This window comes from Lissotriton vulgaris, chromosome 8 (assembly GCF_964263255.1).
Source record: "Lissotriton vulgaris chromosome 8, aLisVul1.2, whole genome shotgun sequence".
Taxonomy (NCBI): Eukaryota; Metazoa; Chordata; class Amphibia; order Caudata; family Salamandridae; genus Lissotriton; species Lissotriton vulgaris.
In genome coordinates, this window is record NC_141696.1 from 998,141,717 (window position 1) to 998,160,015 (window position 18,299).

Genomic DNA, 18,299 nt, shown 5'->3' on the forward strand with positions numbered 1-18,299 from the left:
TCGAGCTGATTCTTCGGTTCCCCTCCAGACAATAAAAATATCATCGATGTAACAACTCCAATATAGAATATTAGCCTCCCATTCCTCCTGGAACTCCGCTAGGACCACCTGCTCCTCCCACCAGCCCATATGCAAATTCGCATAGCTGGGGGCGAAGCAGGTGCTCATCGCGGTTTCCACAGATTTGTTTGTACAGGACTGTGTCAAAGAGAAATAAATTGTTTTGTAATCATACAGATGCCATTGATATTATCATCTGAGTATGTGACCAAAGATTGATGGGGCGGTCCTTCAGAAAATGTTTGATAGTCCGAAGACCATCCTCATGCTTTATACTAGTATAAAGGTGAGGAGTAGGGAATATATATATATATATATATATATATACATATATAGATAGATATATAGATAGATAAATAGATAGATAGATAGATAGATAGATAGATAGATAGATAGATAGATAGATAGATAGGTAGATAGATAGATAGATAGATAGATAGATAGATAGATAGATAGATAGATAGATAGATAGATAGATAGATAGATAGATAGATAGATAGATAGATAGATAGATAGATAGATAGATAGATAGATAGATAGATAGATAGATAGATAGATAGATAGATAGATAGATAGATAGATAGATAGATAGATAGATAGATAGATAGATAGATAGATATTTCATATAAAGAAGTAATAAATATGAAAAAATAATATAATGTTATATACATCTTTTTTAATATATACTTCTACTAAAGTGGAGCATACCTTACAGGGAGCTTATTAGAGCCAAATGCAACTGCAGTAGTGAGGATGACTTCTTGGCAGAGCAGAGGGTGATGTTTGAAAGATTTAAAGAACATGGAAATGCACAATAAGTACCTGCCATGGTAGTATAGAAAGGGGAAGGCAAATACCCTAATAAGGTACTGCTTGGCCCTAAAGAAAAGAAATCCAGTGATGAGGAAGGGGCCAACAGAATGATCCCCACATTTAACTGTGAATCCACTGGTGTCAACAAGGTACTTACCAAAAACTGAAATTTACTGAATTGCCATCTGAACATTGGCAACCTAGTTGGTGACATTACCTTTCGCAAAAGCTGTTCTTGGAGAGATGACCTGATTTTCATTGAGATTACGGCCATAGACAGCAATCAACAAAACCTCAACCTCACAAGGTTTTTTATCTGCAGTAACTGTATATCCTGCTCCACTCTACCAACCAAAAAGATGATGACGTACCATACACTAAGAAAGACAGAGAGATTTCACAATTTATAACATGCAGTACTAATCACTTTCTATACCTATTGGAATGTCCCTATGGTTTGAGGTATGTGGGGAGCATATCCATCCAGTTGTAAAAGAACACTTGAACATGCTTGTGTCATTTCAAATCATGACAAACATTACCTTGTTGCCAGGCATTTTGAACAGTATCACTTCAGTGATTGTAACCAGCTAAAATCCTATGGTATAGACCGGGTAGAATGGACACATGGGGGTGACAGGATTCTTAAGCTGAGGAAACGTGAATCTTGTTACTCACTGACCTCAATACCAATGCCGCCTTTGGTTTTATTTCTGATGAGGACCTATATATGCACCTAGACTGAATTATTGTTGGATGTCATTTTTGTAAGATCTGTTGTTTGAAGGAATCATGGTTTTAAACTGAGTGATGTGTGGTAGCTCATATTTTAGCATTTTCATAGATTTTTTTTTATTGGAGGAGGCAAGGAAGGGACTCCCTAAAACTGTCAGTGTTCGAGAGACAAGAGATTGCCCAGGTGCGGGCACTCTACCCTACTCCTCCACAGAAGAACAGGGGACTCACATCTGAAGGGTACCAGGTATAATACGAGTGAAATTCTGTGTATAACTATAACGTCCCTGTAACCTTTGGTTTTTTCATTGAATATCTAAGGTTTTTTAAAATTCTATTTCCTAACTATAACCTTCCTGAAACTGTTATCATTTTTCAGTGAATTTCTATGTTATTTTTATTGTTATTTGCTAACTATAACATTCTTGTAACCTTTACGTTTTTTTTCTGGTGAATTTCGATTTAAAAAAAAACTTTATTTCCTAAGTATGACATCCCTGTAACCTCTGTTTTGTTAATGAATTTCTAGGGTTTTTTGTCATTTTATTTACTTATAACTGCAACCAGTAACCTTTGAGAGAGTGAGAGAGTTTGAGAGTGAGTATGTCTGTGAGTAGATACATACATGTCTGTGCAGGTCTCTGAGTGCACATGAGAGTGTCTGAGTAGGTCTGTGAGTGGGTATGTGGGTAGGTTTGTGAGTGGATGCATTGGTGTCTGAGTGGGTCTGTGAGTGGGTGTATCAGTGTCTGATTTGGTTTGTCTGTGGGTGTGTGAGAGCCTGAGTGTGTGAGTAGGTGTCTAAGTGTCTGTGTGGGTGTGTCAGTAGCTGTGTCAGTGACTGGGTCACTGGGTCAAACAGTTTTTCACAAAATATCTACCCAAGGGCAGTGATTTCTACTTAGTATTTACTAGGTTCTACCTCCTCGGGTAACTGTCCAGTGCGTATTTTAAACTATGGCTGTGTAATGAATCACAAGGAAATGTCACCAGTGACCTTGTGTGCATTTTGTCAATGTGATTGTTCCTTGTGCATATGTATCCAGAAATTTGTGATAACATGAATCTTCCTATAGGGCAGAAGGCGAGAGTACAAAGAAGTAAATCTTCACCAAACAAGGGTCATTCCACTTAGATATATAAAGTAAGTGCTTCTTTGTTTGGTGGAGATGTCCTCATATTCCCTAAAATCAAGAGCGCATCACCCAAATTGGTGGGAAAAGCACTGGGTGGCCTTTTGGTCAACTGCCCATAATCCTGGCAAAAGGCACGAAGACTAATGCACAAAACTAAGGTGGACAGTGCAGGGAAAATGGGCAGAGCTTCAGGTGATTCTGCACATTTGAATACTTGTAGTCATTTAATGGGAGAAGCATGGACTCTGCTCTCACCAGGTAAAGACAAGAAAGAACCCACTTGCAGAGTCACTACCCATTGCGCTCCAATAGACCAATAGATCCATAGTGAGGAAGAAAATAACAATGAGGTACAATCTTTCATGACCGATATCTCTCTTCTGGGACTAAAACAACATAATAGTGGACCCACACATCAAGCAGGACACACTTTGGACATGATAATAACCAACTTTCCTGGTATTGAATGTAATGTACCCAAACAATTTCCTTGGACAGATCATTTTATGCTTGAGTTTTTCATGCCAATAAATGTTCCTCGATACACTCCACATGTCCATATTCCTTCCAAACGAAGGCAGTGGCATAAAATTACTAACATCACCTTTGAACAAAAATATCTTTCCCCCCCCTGTTGTATGTATAGATGACATAAATAGCGCTCTTTCTAAGCGGGATCTAGCAATTGGTGATGTAGTACAACAACTTGCCCCGATAAAGACCTTTAAAACAAGCCTTACCAAGAAACATGAAGTCTGGTATTCAGAGGATTTGCGTAATCTTAAACGTATAGTTAGGAAATCCGAAAAGACATGGAGAACTTCTCACTTGGAAGGAGATAAAGTTAACTATAGGAGGGATCTTAACACCTATCACAAAGCCATACGATCTGCTCGCAAGCACTACATCACCGCTCAGTTAGAGGCAGCTGGTAATGACTCAAAGACCCTGTACCAGATTGTCAATACATTTCTGAAGCCCGTTGCTTGCGAAAGCGCAGACATGGCCTCACAACATCTTTGTGATAGCATATCAAGCTTTTTCACTGACAAAATTGATGCCATCTACAGGAAAATAGAGACATCCAATACTGATCAAAGTAGCCAAGATCATTCTGCTTTGGTGCACATGTCATCTACTAAAGCTACAAAGTCTCATTCTTTTAATGATTTTCCGGAAATATCACTGAGTGAGGTCTAAAGACTACTCATAGATATTAAAAGCGGAAGCCCGGCAGACCTGCTTCCAGCCAGACTTATGGGTCCATTAGGGAGCACTCTGGGCCCTGACGTTCAGAGGCTAGTAAACCTCTCTTTAACATCTGGAGTAGTTCCACAATATTGGAAAAAAGCTCTTGTCAGGCCTATCAGGAAGAATTCATCAATTCCTTGGACCAATCTATCTAATCTTAGACCTATTTCCCTTTTACCATTCTTAGAGAAAATCATCGAAAAACATTCTAATAAACATCTATCCGCCTATCTGGAACAATCTGGCAGCCTCGATCCATCTCAGTCAGGCTTTAGGCCAAAATACAGCACCGAAACGGCCTTGCTGTCGATAACTGACGATCTTCGGCTGTACCAGGACAGAGGTTACTCTGTGGTCCTGGTACTGCTAGATTTATCGGCAGCGTTCGATACTATTTCTCATAACATCCTTATCGAACGCCTGTCTGAGAGTGGAATCGGCGGTACCGCACTGGAATGGATCAGAAGCTTTCTCTCCAACCGCACCCAGGCTGTCACCATGGGTGATTTTAGGTCGGAGGAGGTTAACATCACCAAGGGGGTTCCACAGGGTTCATGTCTGAGCCCGACTTTGTTTAACAGCTATGTGGCCCCCTTGGCAGATGTAACCAGAGCTTTTGGATTCCACCCAGTGTCATACGCTGATGATACGCAGCTGCTCTTCCCTTTTAAACATCTTACACCGGAGATAATACAATCTTTCTCCGATGGGATGAAGGCAGTTGCAAGGTGGATGTCCTCCAATTTCCTTCAATGCAACGTTGGAAAAACGGAGGTGATGCTTTTTGGTGAAGTAAAGGTCCAATGGTCTCCTGATTGGTGGCCTCTTGATCTGGGTCCAGTTCCTGAGCCCAAAACAATAATCAAGAATCTGGGAGTCAGATTGGAACCGGAGTTGACCATGAAACATCATGTCACCATTACTGTAGGAACTTGTTTCCACGTAATAGGTCTCCTCCGCAGGATTTTTCCTTTCCTCCCTGACTCATATAGGAAAACCTTAGTTCAGGCTCTGGTTATCAGCCGTCTTGATTATTGCAACGGTCTCCTTGCAGGAGCTAATGAAGAGGTTCTTGACCGCCTACAGGTGGTACAAAATACAGCAGCAAGGTTGGTACTTAATGCACCTCCTAGGTCCCCCTCTAGACCATTACTACATAAACTGCACTGGTTGCCAATACGGCAACGAGTGAAGTTTAAGACCTGCTGTATTATCCATAAAGGCCTTAATGAATTGGGACCAGAGTATCTGGCTACTAAATTTGTTCCATATGCTCCCACCCGTACCCTTAGGTCTAGTGAACAGCTCCTGCTAAACATTCCTAAAATAACCAAATCTAGGCAAGGAGGTAGGGCTCTGTCTGTGGTAGGTCCCAGTTTCTGGAATTCCCTCCCGCTTTCTTTAAAGCAATGTAGGAATCACCTTAAATTCAGAAAATCTCTGAAAACTTTTTTGTTTAGTTCATTTTAACATCTATCTGCTGGCTCATATTAATTTTCCTGATATAAATCATATTCCCTGTAGCTTTCTCTCAGTTTCTATGCTAGGTGTCAACAGCGCGGAGATACTCCTTTGGGAGTTTATTCATAGCGCTTTACAAACACGCAAATAAATAATAAATAAATAATAATGCATTCACCTCCACAAAGCATTTCAAATCATCTTTCAATGTGGAATTGCTGAGGAAGCACACTTTTTTTGCCTTTGTCAAGCCCAGGAGGTCAGGATCATTTACAGAAGTGGAGCTTCAATTGGGACACCTGCTATGTTTATATGTTTCCCTTTGAGGATTAATTTCTTTAAAAATTTAGCAGGTCCTTGTGCCAGCTCCCCCTGTGACAGTTCTCACGTCCTGCTTGCCCACAGTCCACTATCCTCTGCTCCCTGTTAACCGCAGCTCTCTGTTTGTGCCTCCTCTGCTCATTTCTTGCTCTGTTTTGCATTTTTTTCTGCTCTTATTCTGCACTCTACTTTGCCTTTCCTGCTCGTTTTTCTGCCTTCTGTTTTACCTTTTCTGAGCACTTTTGTGCTGTCTGTTTTGCTTTTTCTGCTTGTTTTTCTGCCCTCTGTTTTGCCCTTTCTGCTCTGTTTTGATTTTACTGCCGTTTTTCTGCCCTTTGTTTTGCATTTACTGCTAGTTTTTCTGCCCCATGTTTCACCTTTTCCTGTCCTTGTTTTGCCTTTCCTGCTTGTTTTTCTGCCCTCTGTTTAGCCTTTTCTACTAATTTTTCTGTCCTCCAGTTTGCCTTTTCCGCTAGTTTTTCTGCCCTCTGTTTTGCCTTTTGCTACTCATTTTTCTGTCCTCTGTTTTGCCTTGCCTTCTTGTTTTACGCCCTCTGTTTTGCCTCTTCTGCTCATTTTTCTGCCATGCATTTTGCCTTTTCTTATTGTTTTTCTGCTCTCCATTTTGCCTTTTCTGCTAGTTTTTCTTCACTCAGTTTAGCCTTATTCTGCTTGTTTTTCTGTCCTCCATTTTGCCTTTTCTTATTGTTTTTCTGCCTTCCATTTTGTATTTACTGCTAATTTTTCTGCACTCAGTTTTGCCTTATTCTGCTTGTTTTTCTGTCCTCCATTTTGACTTCACTGCTCATTTTTCTGGCCTCTGGTGTGCCCTCTTCTGCTCTGTTTTGCCCTTTTTCCTCATTTTCCCCCTCTGTCTTGCTCTTTCTGCTCATTTTTCTGCTCTCTGTTTTGTCTTTCCTGCTAATTTTTCTGCCCTCAATTTCGCATTTTCTCTACTTATTTTTCTGCCCTCTGTGTTGGTCTTTCTGCTAATTTTCTGCTCTCTGTTTTGTCCTTCCTGTTCATTTTCCTGTTCTCAATTTCTTATTGTTCTTCTTGTTTTGCTGCCCTTTGTTTTGCCTTTTTTGCTCATTTTTCTACACTCTGTTTTGCTTTTTTATGCCTGTTTTTCTGCCCTCTGTTTTGCTTTTTTTCATGCTTGTTTTACTCCCTCCATTTAGCCTTTTCTGATGGTTTTCTGCCCCCTGTTCTGCACTCTTCTGTTTTTTCTTCGCCTTTTCAGCTGTTTTCATGCCTTGTTTTGCCTTTTCGGCTTGCTTTTCTGCCCTCTGATTTGCCTTTCTTGTTTGTTTTTCTGCCCTCTCTTTTGCCTCTTTAGCTTGTTTTCTGCCGTCCGTTTTGCCTTTTCTGCCCATTTTTCTGCTTTCTGTTTTGCACTCTTCTGGTCTGATTTGTTTACCTGCTAATTTTTCTACCAGTGGTCCCCTGGGCTAAATAAGCCCAATGGAGGGGAGGTTGGTGCTCCCCCCCCTCCTGTATTTATACAAAGCCCTGGAGAGGTGGGGATAAAAAGAGCCCTAGGAGGTGGGTCCCATGATCCTCTTCCTTCATTTAAAAAAAATAAATGTCCTAGTTAATCTGTGAGCGGATGCCTGAGTGAATAGGTCTGTGAGTGAGGAGAGTGTCTGAGTTGTTCTGTGAAGGGGTGACCTTTAATCTGCCTCTTTCTGCTCTTTTCTGACCAATATTCTGCCTCTTAATGCTAGTTTGTGATCTTTATTTTACCTCCTTCGCGCCTCATTTCCGACCTTTATTTTGTCTCTTTCTGCTCTAAGAGCCTTAGGCGGGGGGTCTCGTACGCCCTCTCCTTTTTTTAAAAAAATGCCCCTTGGACCTGGCCCATTTGGGGGTTCATTTGAAAAGAAACATGGGTGACTGTGCTTGCTTTTTTTAAAATTTTGCCACAAATAGGAAATTGAAAAAAGATGTTTTAAACCCCCGGCACGGTCCCTCTGGGACCCCACCACCACTTCTAGGGGGTCAGGGCTAGTCTGCCTCCTTTTTGATTTGCTTAATGTTTTTTCCGAGACTCGGCTGAAGCCAAGTCCCAAGTTGGATCCCAACACTTTGTAGTCGAAGTGTTGGCAGCCAATCACATTTCAGCTCCTGGACTGTTGTATCCTCAGAAGATCCACATCCCTAGAAATACAAATTTGGATTTCTTTTAATAATGCAAAAAACTACTGAACGGATTTACACCAAATAAAAAGCACTCCTTGTGGACCAAGAAATAGCTTTTTCCCACGTTTGGTGTAATTCCGTACACTAGTTCGGGCTGTAGTTGAGTTCAAAATTCCCTAAGGCAAATAACATTTAAAAAACACTTTTTTTGCCCCCCCCCCTATTTCTCAACCCCCTCTGACAGATCACCCCAAAACTTTCTATGCACAAGATGGATCGCCGGCACACCTTTTTGGGAACATTTTGTTAAGATCTGTCAAACTCTGCCAAAGATATAGGCAAGCCAAAAACAATTTTGGCTTGCCTATAGCTACCTACTGGCGACTGTCATATGTATATCTATATACATATAAGTGAGTGTGTTTATTTAAACACATATTTGTGTGTTCATATATGTTTATGTTTAATTTACATTATATTAAAATTATATATTAAAATATTTAACATTTAGGGCAAGATGTAGGTAATTCCTATTTGCCTACTCTTAAATATCGAATTTTACCAAATCGGTATTTAAGAGTAGGTAAATAGGAAGGGGGCAGATGTAGGTAATTCTTGTTTTAGAATTACCGAATCTGTAAGATTCGGAATTTACCGATTCGGTAAATACCGAATCGGTATTTCCTATTGATTCCTATGGGCCTTGAAGCCCATAGGAATCAATGGGAAATACCGATTCGGTATTTACCGAATCTGTAAATACCGAATCCTTCAAGGGTGCAGGGGGTGTCACTTTGACACCCTCTAGCACTCCAAGTACAGGCTTGTGTGACTTGTGTGACATGTGGCACACATACATGCGTGTCACATGGCACAGATGTGCATGCACACTTGAATTTGGTATTTTACCACACAATAGGATTGTGTGGTAAAATACCGAGTCTTAAGGGCCTGTGACACTGACTACAGTGCCACCTACATCTTGATTTACAGAATCTGAAAATTTACCGATTCGGTATTGTACTGATTCTGTAAATTTACCAAATCTGTAAATATACCGATTCTGTAAATAAAATGCCCCCTACATGCCAAATCCCAAATACCGGTCGGTAACGGTTGAAATCGGCCGTTACCGTCCGGTAATTGTCGACCTACATCTGGCCCTAGGTACTTTAAACCCAATTTTTTATTTAAAAAATCAACATTTTTGGAAGATATTAGTGTCAACAATATTTTTGTGCTTACCATTATAGGTATAGGATCATGATGTTATAGTAAACTCTCTCTCTCTCTCTTTATATATATATATATATATATATATATATACGGCTCCAGTTGCCGAGTCACCAACCACCGCAGCACCTAATCGAAGAGTGCGTCGTCGAAAAAGGACTGACTCGACCAAGCCCTTAATGTATTAGGCAATCCTCTACACAAAAGCACAGGAAGACGACGCCATGTTCTGCTTTTCAAAGTTTTATTGCACAAGCCGGCTGCTGGGACGCGTTTCGCCTGTTCACCACAGTGGAAATAAAGTTTGCTCTATTTAAAGCCCATTAACGCTTAATCACGTGAATGAAACTGCAATTGTATTGCCATGGAAAACTGACTCGTAGTTTTCACGAGACGTAAAGTAAGAAACGGCTTTACATTCCCCGAGCAATGCATTTGGTAGACATTTTCAACAAAATTCATTTTAGCCAACCAATTTGATTAATAAAAACATCTTTTCGTAAAATGCATTTCAATTCGAATAGCATCTAATAAAGTGACATAGTGCCATACATTTCATCAACTAGAGGCATATATAGAGCAAGTGCTCGTATACGCCATTACATTGCTTTGAATTTAAATTATGCCGCTGCATATTTATGCATATAACCCAAGTGGGCATTTCCTTTAGGCAACTACGGGTCTGTCCGTATAAAATGTGGAAGATTCTGAAATTCCTGGCATGCCATAACTGCAGTGAAAAGAGACTGACCATCTCATTAATATTGATGGGTTGGAAATTGCCTTGTGCTTGCTTCTCAAAACTGGTGAATGCTTCGAAGAAGGCCTACATGGGACAGTAGACCTACAACACAGCATTTGAATTCACAATGTGCTGCATTGCAACATGTTTCCCTTAAAGGGACAGGGTAATAATGCCACAAACACAATCACATTGCAACTCTCACATCAAGGAGTGTAAGTAGTAATCCATGAAACCCATGTCACTGCTCCTTCTAATTTCACTATCACTGTTGTCTATGCTATTCAGAGAGAATAGCATAGACAACAGACTCGTAGTTCATAACACAAAACGTATATCGGGACATTAATACAACATAACTAAGCATGTGAGAAACTTCATGGCGAAAGCATTGTTGTACATGCGGTTCAACACAATTATGTACATATTTATCAATTCACATAGTGCAAACGCTCACCCCGTTCCTTTTGACTAAAAGGGTACTTTTTTTCTTCCCAAATGCAACTTTATTTGTCCTCGCCCGAGGGTGCCTGCCTGACATTAGCTTGTAAATCACGCTAACATTCTTAAGTAGTAAGTAGTAATCCATGAGACCCATGTCACTGCTCCTTCTAATTTCACTATCCTGCAGAAGAGTGTAAGTTGACATTATTTCCCTGCTGCATTCTACATTATAGAGTGCAAAACCAATGGAGATTGGTCAATGAATGTGCCTAGCACATTCTGGGATTGTGCACCTGATTCACATAAAATGTATTGGCTCCAACTTAATCATCAACTCTGTGAATTAGCAGATGAGCTAGAGCAAGCTCAGCCCTGAAATATGAATCTATGGTTCAAACTGACCCTCTGTGTTCACTTTCAGAAGGACATGACCTTAATGAGGACCCTAAACATCACCATGAAAGAGGGTACAGTCACAAATACTTAGAGCCTACTGCTCCACCTTCAGAGTACTCGTGCAGGGACACTGACAGGATAGCTCCTGATACACGAACAGTGGTTTTGCAGGCACCCCACCCAGCCTACCTTCAGAGTTGGGACAATGTCCCTACCCCACTTGGTTGGGGCCCTGTAGACATCCTGGAACCGGCTAAACCTTCTATCAAAGTGTAAATAGTTGGACTTCTATATGGTACTATAACCCAGTAATGTTCATTCAGGAGTCCCCCTCTAGGGGTCCCTTATATTATTTTGTGCAACTGCAATATTGGTGAAGATGGGGAAAGAATTTCCATTTGACTTCACATTGTAGAGCTTCTGACTTTCTGCCTGTACAATGCCGATTACAGAAGGGGCTGCATCAATTTTGACAGCACTTTCTGTAATATCCAAGGAATCTGAGAGAATAGAAAACGAGAAGAAAAAAGTCTGTTGCACTCCTTGGCCCTGAAAGTTCATTAGTAGTAGGTTCAGATACTACATACCTGGGGGATTGGTTGTCAGCTGCTTTGGGTACAGGGACTGCTGCGAGGGAAACGGGCAGCCTCCCTGCTGAAGCCTCCCTGCTGTATCCTGACCGGAGGAAGGGGCACGGAGGCCGTGAGGAAAACGGCCACAACGAACTTCACCCCCCAGCAGTCACCGCGAGGCGCAGGTCACTGACGCCACCACAGCGACCCCCTGCACCAACATAAGCGCGCCCGCCTATCGCAATGCGGGACGCCCGCGGGCGGCGCCGGGCTGAGCTCGGGCAGAGGGCGGGCCGTCTGTGGCCGTCCGGGGTCGGAGAAGTTCGGGTCGAGCATCGAACATCAAGGGTAAGCGGAAATTACAATCTTCTGCAACTGAAGGGGGAGCTAAGGCGAAGGTCCCGAGAAAAGCTGGGAGCATAATTTCCTTTTTGACCTCCGCTGTTGGGGCATTAAATACTGAAATTGCTAACACCGAACGGGAACTGGGCCTGGAAAGGGGAATCCCTTTAAGTAATCATGTCCCTTTGGAACTGCGGATTATAGTTGGTCCACCTACGACACCTTTGTGTTCTGTTCCTACCATCACTGACGGCCCGCACCTGGGAAATCCTGGACCTGTCGTGGATGTGATTCCGGAAACAGGAAGGGGGGCAAAATGTCTCGAAGAAAACAGCAAAGAGGCAGAACAAAAAACGCAAACTGGCAAATTACATTGAGGGGAAAAAATTGCCAAATAACCTGAAATGCACAGAGGAAACTATAAGGGATATGGTGGAGGATATCCTGTCGGAGAAGCTTGAATCTGCCTTATCAGTTATCGCTATGGACATTATCGATACTCTGAATGAATGCGTAGAGGGGATTCTAGATTAATGTGCGCGGTTGAACACTTTCCTGCTAGCCAGGGAGCACCCCCCCTAAAAAGACTGAAGGCATTCTCTCGACAAAGCATAAAGCCCACAAGTCCACTTTTTCGGGGAGGGGGGTAACGCCATACTACCCTTCCCAACTAGCTAGTAGCTTCTTACACAAGTGCTAAATCTTCTGGGGAAGGAAATGGTGATAGGTGTCCCTCCCAGGGCCCGGCACACAAGAGTGCGGTTATTTCACAGAATGGCCCTAAGACTTGTATAGAGTTTATGAATGCTAAAGATCGTGTACCTCAACCAACAATTAATCTTCCCCCAGAAGCTACGCCTTTTGTTGCAATAATAGTTAACGTCCCCCCCCTGGTAATGGGTGAGCAAGAACCTAATGAAAGTTTGTTATCAAATATAAAGAACTGGTGTGATACAAACTGTACAGGGGGTATGTAGATCTCTTCTGGCATAATCATGGGTAGACGGGTGGGTTGGATAGGCCACACAAAACAAACATCTGAAAGGGGATTGTCTAACTGTAAATTTTAACAAACCTGATGTGGCGACCCGTCTCTTTTGGGATGCCTCAGAAATAAACAATGAGGAGGGGGCTATTAGAGCTATCCCGCTTGGCTTTCTTTACCCCTATGCTAGAGCTCCAAACCGAGAGGGGAAAGTACTATCGGCGCAGAGGGGCAAGGATCAAGTATGGCCCACACAAAGAATTTTTTCCCACCCAATGAGAGAGAATCAGGCCAATTGGGCTTCCCAGAAATTGGGATTGCTTCCAAAGCCAGGTATCCCGCATCAATTTCAGAATATGGGGGTATTGCCTGTATCTAATCGTTTCACCCCTCTGTCAAATTTGGGTGAGATAGATTGACTGGATGGTTCTGCCACTATTCCTTTAAATGTAGCACCAGAAATAATAAGAGTAAACAAAGTAAGTGTTGAAAAGGTTAGGCTGATAAGCTGGAATATCGCAGGGCTACGTACAAAAAGGGGTGACAATGCCTGGTTAAAACTAGTTAAAGAGTATGACATTGTTGCCCTGCAAGAGACCTGGGATAGAGAGTGTAATTTTTGGGTCGATGGCTTTACATCCTACTTTGTGCCAGCGCGCATCTCTATGGCGGGTAGAGATAGAGGAGGTCTTATGCTTCTCATTTCGGTGAAAATTATGGGTACAGCCATAGCGGTAGACTCACCTTCCCCCAATTACTTAACAGTGGAAATGACTATGACTAATAATATTAAAATTCTACTTATACATTTTTACAACTCTATGCAAAGTGAGTGTTCAAATGAGCATCTTGCCTCATGATCTAAATGTTTAAACTATTATAAGGAGAAGCAAACCACTTTTGTTTATTTCATCCTGATGGGTGATTTTAATATACATCTTTGTAATTTAAATTGCCACTTGGGAGAAAGTTACGGTCCTGAAAACTCATCTCCCTCACACTTGAACATAGCTCGAAGGGCGAAGCCTTAGAAAATCTTCTCTCAAACATTGATCTTTATGAACCAGGGTTTTTTGATAGGCGTGATCGAGTACCTATATATAGAGCAAGGGACAGTGAAACCATAATTGATTATATATTTATATCCCCGGCACTCCTAAGTTGTGTAAATTTTTATAATGCAGTATTTTCGGTTTTTAGTGACCATAATCCAGTCGTATTAGAACTGGACAACAGTCCTGTTTTTTTTTATAAGATGGTCCCCTTAGCAGATGTAAATGGGCTAAAAACAAAAGACCAAGGCAGAAGGCTAAAATGGAGTCAAGTCACCCCGGAAAACTTTTTTGAGTCCTTAAATAAGAAGGTTACTGATGATTTATATATATATGTGCCGACCCCTCTAAACATGCTCCGGATGTGATTGCATCCTTTGAAGTGATATGCCAGCAAGTGGCAACAGAGCTTACAATTAATGCTAGGTCTAAAGTAAATAGCGAAAATGGGTGGTTTGATCGTAAATGCCAGAGCCCATAATTTACTCCTAAAAGCCCTTAAAAAGAAACCTAGGGCTAAAATGCAAGTTCAGACGCTCCGGAAAGAGTATAAATGTATTGTGCAGACCCATAAAAATGAAATAAAAAGGGATGCATGGGAAGCACTTATGAATAAGGCAACTCTAAGGGGTAGTTCTAAGTTCTGGACCATTGTTAATAATCCACTGTTTAGCGGAACCGAGAACTGTATGTTAGAGGTTAATATATCAGAGAAGGACTGGCTAGGTCATTTTGAAATTATCTATGGTAGCCATGAAGAGTATGAATATTTTCTGGCCCCCCTTACTGATTCTCCTCTACCCCCACTTACATTTTCGGAGGAAGAGGTTGAGAAGGCAATATTAGGTATGGCCGGACAGAAGGCCCCGGGCCCTGATGGAGTCCCGTCAGACCTATACAAGGCCAAGCCTAAATTTTGGGCCGAAACCTTAGCCAATGTTTTTAACTCCTCAGCAGATACTGGGTTTCCGGCATCATGGAAACGTTCAATTATTATCCCCGTGTTTAAAAAGGGTCAAAGAGGGGATCCAAGGTGCTATAGGCCCATATTGTTACTGGATTCCTCCGTTAAAATTTTAGGCAAAGTTATTTTAGCCAAAATCTCAGATTGGGTCTCCGAGAAAGAAATGTTGTCGAACGCCCAGTATGGGCTTAGATCTGGCAGAGGCACGGAGGACCAGTGCCTTAACCTTTACTTAATAATAAACAAGTATACTATCGCAGCAAAGGGCTCAATTTACCTGGGATTCATGGATTTGTCCACGGCCTTTGACCTAGTTAACAGGTCTAGGCTGTGGACTATCCTTTTGGACCTAGGTGTTGATCCCGCACTGGTGTACTTCTTGGCTGACTTGCATAGGGATTTACAGGCATCAATTAGTATGACACAGGAGGGTAAATGCACCACAGGGTTTAAATCAGGCAGGGGGGTGCGTCAAGGGTGCATATTGTTCCCCTGGTTATTTACCCTATACTTAAATTCCCTGGATAAAACACTGGCAAATGCAACACCTGACATCCCGCGTGTGGGAGAAACCTCCATCCGAGTACTCCTATACGCGGATGATGCCGTGTTACTGGTTTGGACCCCTCTAGGCCTCCAAAGACTATTAAACTCCTTTGGGGATTATATGAAGTCGTTGGACCTAGTGGTAAATTATGGAAAATCGCACGTCATGTCTCTGGGCTCGAATAAGAACAATACTAGGTCTTTTTATTGTAATGACTCCGAGATATCTAAAGTGAAAGTCTTCACATATTTGGGGGGTCGTGTTTGACGACAAAGGCACTTGGGCTCCCCAACTTACCACCAACGTAAATGCCATTAGAAGATCTTCTGCTGCGATACTTGGTTTTGCAAAGCGGCTAGGGGGGAAACCTTGTGAAGCAATTTTATCAATTTATAAAGCGAAATTCATCTCCATTGCTAGATGCCGCAATATGGGGCTATAAACAAACAGAGCGTATCCAAATAGAGGAAAACACATTTCTCTGTGCCGTCCTTGCCCTTCTCCAGACGACGGCCACCTTTGCGGTCAACCTTGAACTAGGTATGGGTTATATCTCGGATATAACAAGTCTGGCCCCCATCCTATTGTGTATTAAAACATGGCTGCATCCAGACCTTACTCTTAATCACAAGATTTTAAGGGCCTGTACGAAACTTGAGAAAGCAAAGGAAATTCAGTGGCTGTCTTTTTATAAAAGTAATTTCTGGGAAGCTGCGGCGCCCGGAGATCTTTACAAATCCAGAAGGTTTGGTGAAAGCCGACCTAAAATAGGTAAAAACCAACTTCCTCAGGTTTAGAGAGCAAGAGCGGAAATCTGTACAGCTAAGAAAGCCAAAGGTAAGGGTTCATTATTTGTTAATTACCTGTCTTTCCATTCAACCTTACCTTAGTATTGTAACAAAACCATTTCATCGTTGGCTATTAACAAAATTCCGATTCAACCAAATCCACCTTATCCTTAGTGAAACTGTAGGGTGGTGTAGACCAGAGGATGCAGCCCCCTGTAAATGTGACTGGCTATTCAATCCAAGATACAATGCATATTACTTTTTTTTGCTCATTTTATAAAGGAATTAGGAAAAGGTTTATTGTACCGCTGTTAAAAGAAAAGGGATTTACCCAGGCTAAACGAGCATTACTGTTTTTGCAATTAATGAAATGTCGTCTGATAATGTTTAGTGTTGCAAATTTCTTTGTTGCAGCTATTCGGTGAAGGAAACTCAGACTGAAGGATTGAATGACCGCCTACATTATCTGATGTAATAATTCCTTTTGAAATCATGAATTTTTTTTACTGCCAGGAAATGATTTTGTATAGTATACTTTTATGATTTTTATTTAATCGAATAAAGTGGTTTTGACTTGACTTGACTACATATTATAATACATGGTGGTAATCAGACAAGCCTAATTTTGGCAGTCTAAACCAATTGATGAAGTACACTTCGGAGGAAACAAAATATTAAATCTCCTGATTACGCTATATTTACTACTTGCCTTCCCTACTAAAATCAATACCGTTGGGCTTTTATTTGCCTGCTAAAAGTGTTAGAGGGGAGCAAAACAATTCAAGATTATACTTAAAAATTAGTCAGCCCTAAAGGACCACAGACTCTGGACTTCGTTTTGATGGATTTATGATAAAGCCAAAAATTATTTAATATAAACACACCTTAATATCAGAGAATATAGGTACATAAAAATCAATACAGAGCTGAGTTTACGAATATAATTCATTCGGCACAAAAGGCACAATGTGATGAACTCCAAAATCAAAATGCAACCCAGAATAGAAGCTGAGTCCAATTCCCTTTTCATTGAGAAAATGAAAGTATCTTTCCATACATTGCCCTAAATGAGGGTCCTGCCTATCTCCCTTTAACCATACCAAAAGGTGTCAGCACGTGTTGACTTCCTAAGAAGTACTCACGTTAAAATGGGTCTGATAGCTTAAGCTCTGGAGCTCGTTCTAAGATGCTCCTTCTTCTCCAAAAAAGCAGAAGTCTCTCAAACCAGACCCTGCGCATCATACAAAAAGACAATCTTCGGCCCACATAATAATATTTCTCTTTGCAACATTTATTAACTTTCCACAGGAGACGTAGTTTCTTCAGCTCCTCTCCAGTGGCCTTGGCTCCCAGATAGGCCAGCCACGAAAGGCGTCCTCCCTTTTCGCCTTCCAGCCTTCTTCAAAGACATTCCGGGTATCTCCTTAATCTAAGAATAACAAGGTCGAATTCCTGCACCTGCAGTAGGATGAGAACATTCTATATCAGAATACAAGAAGGATTCATTAAATTATTTCTTGAGCAACCAAGGAGAATGGAAACTAACAACAACCTGCAATTTGGGCCTACAATGCAGGCCACTTGAACTACACACAGTTACATTATACAGATATAATTTCATCCTGCACATTATATATACAGGAATAATAAACGTTTACGAATACATACAAAGGCCTGTTTAAATGTGCATACTACATTACAAATGCTTATGTGCCTTGAATACATACATTGTAATACTCATTAAACACTGCAAACGACAAAATATATGTAAGTGCATTTGAACCATGAGTATAATTCACCCATACAATTTAGAGTGCGGTGAGAGCTCTATCACTCGCAAATGTTTGACTGTACAAAGCAGAATTTCTCTTAGTTAAATAACTGCAAAATAATGTTCCACTTAAAGAACATGGGTCAATGGGTCATCTTTATGATCATTTTTGTTTTCATTGAGCCTGTAGTTTGCATAAACAGAAATTACAAACATCAAACGATATTCCTGTCATTATACAAAGAGTACTGTGCTGCTGAGGTCCTGACACAAACAAAATATTGCTCAGGCACCTGACACACAAAACTGTACTGTGAAACTTTAAAATATGCCCTGTACTGTTAGGTCATCTGCACTTCAGAGCATCAAAAGCCCCACCAAGAGCTTTTTGTGTGTTTTCTCACTGGTCATTGTGGCCTTTGATGGGAATATACAATGATGTTTTTTGCACTAACTGACAATGATGGTTTCTGCAATCATTTACTGAACCTATTGGGCCACTCTAAAAACAAGGCAATGGGCGTGGCAGTGGAAACCTAGGCAT